The sequence below is a fragment of the Gavialis gangeticus genome, unplaced genomic scaffold (assembly GCF_001723915.1).
Source record: "Gavialis gangeticus isolate Ggan-Ray unplaced genomic scaffold, GavGan_comp1, whole genome shotgun sequence".
NCBI lineage: Eukaryota > Metazoa > Chordata > Crocodylia > Gavialidae > Gavialis > Gavialis gangeticus.
The window spans coordinates 54,835,179-54,837,189 of record NW_017729006.1 but is presented as its reverse complement, the minus strand read 5'-3'; the positions used below and the strand labels follow the sequence as shown (position 1 = coordinate 54,837,189).

Genomic DNA, 2,011 nt, shown 5'->3' with positions numbered 1-2,011 from the left:
TCCCCTCCTCCCACACCCTGCAGTTAAGTTTGTGGGGAGGGAAGGGAGGGGGCAGACTGAGGCAGAGGGAGGAAAAAAAATGATTTGGGGGCATGCCTCCACAGCAGGTAAGTCCCACCTGGCTGGGGCCCCACTCAACTTATCCCTGCTCCTGCCTCTGTGGCACTGTCCCTCACCGTGGGGGGCCTTGATCTAGCCACGGCCCCTTCCCTCCCCTATGGACTGACCTGCTGGGCTGGGGCACATGCTTGCATACACGTGGGCATTCAGCCCCCCACCCCAGCCTCTGATCAACTCAGAGAGGCTCCAAGATCTACCGGTGGATCAAGATCCACTGGTTGGTGACCAATGTCTTAAAAGGACAGCATCCCTTTAAAGAGTCATTTGACTCATAAGGCATTTATACACATACTCTGGGAAGTGAAGAGCGGGGGGTACTTTAAATTAGAGTGGCTCCAAAAGCTTTAAAGTGCCCCTGCCACCATTTTTCAGCATAAGGATACTGATGATACATGTGCTGCTGGAGTGCGGTAATTACCATGCTCCATGCTGTAATTACAGCATGTTGGAGCAGACTTAATGGACATGTATAGGCGCCCATGGTGCTGGAATCATAGACAGTTTAGAGCCATGCAAGGAATAACACCCAGACATGGACTCTGATAAGCCAGCCTCCTCAGGTAGTGTCAGAGTAATCAGACCAGGAACTAGCATGGCCAGCATACAACACTGATGCCATAAACAAAGCATAATTGTGGCCATCACAGGTTTCAAGTACTGATTCTGTGGAATATAAAGATATTTAGTGCCTTAGGGGAAGAAAGCAGGCTGTCAAGACTACACGCATGACTAGAGTGGTGGCAGCAAGCCTTTCATGCTCCATCCTGGTGTTGGCTATCCTAGAGGTGCAGAGCAACCGAGAAGCACCTATGCCAGGGGTCAGTAACATTTTCTGGTAGGTGGCTAGAATGAATCACCTTGAGTTGGGGGACGGCAAGGCTTAAGACACAGCCCACCTCTGCTGCTTCTCCCTGCTGTCTTTGCTGTGGTGCAGTGCAGGGACAGCTTCCCTTCCACCAGAGCTGTCGGTACAGCACAGGGAGCCCCACCCCTCCTCCTGCACACTGCCAAATGCCAAAGCCATGGCTCCACATGCTGTATTTTGCTGATCCCTGCCCTATGCCATTTATTACTAGTGTTCTTAGCAACAGACCTATGATGATCATTGTAAATGGAGGACAGTACTGGAACACTGGTACCACAGCCACTGTGAACGTCAATGATAACTATACCAGGCTGTGATATTTAGGACTTAGGGAGGCAAGATGACAGTGTGGCATACTTCCTTAAGGAGCCAAGCACAGGTGACCTCCTGCAGGAACCAGGTCTTGGATCTGCAACCTGTAGCTGATCTCTGGATTGTTTCCATGGCCAGTGCCAGTGGAGCAGAGGTGCCACTCAAAGCCTCTGGATCCATGGTTGGAGGTGAAACCCATTCAATGTTCTCAGTGAGCCATAGCCAAAAAGACAAGCTCTACAGTCTTTACAAGTGCCCAGTGTAAAGGAGAAGAAAATGTAGCATTTCTCGGGAATGTTGGATTATTCTAAACTTACCCCAGGGAACAAAAAGTAATGGTTGAATATTAAAAAGCATTAAAAACCCTCCTAGTTTAGCTAACCACAAAGGGAAGAAAAAATAAATATAAAGTAATAGCTTGCAATGGAAAAAGCAACCTGCAAGACTAAGAACCCAGGAAAAAGTAGAAGTGTGGGGGAAAAGAGAAATAATGAAAAAGCAAAATAAAATAAATAACAGGAAGTTATTTCAGAATGATTGCAGGCCATGGGCAGAAGCCAAAAATGATCTCTCTCTAGCCAGGCAAGTGAAAGGAGCTAGAATTGCCTACTCCAAAAGCTACCAAAACTGCTACAGCAAAGTAACAGTTTCGAGGCGGTGTTTCGGCTTGGTGTTTCAAGGCAGGCTTCGGCTTCCTTGATCACGACCGCCACA

The 2,011-nt window shown here is 48.3% G+C and overlaps 1 protein-coding gene across 2 annotated transcripts in view; it reads right to left on the bottom strand.

Annotated features, from left to right (window-relative positions):
* Nucleotides 1-2,011, bottom strand: part of LPCAT1 (lysophosphatidylcholine acyltransferase 1) — an 86,117-nt gene that overhangs the window by 21,105 nt on the left and 63,001 nt on the right. The window lies entirely within an intron of this gene.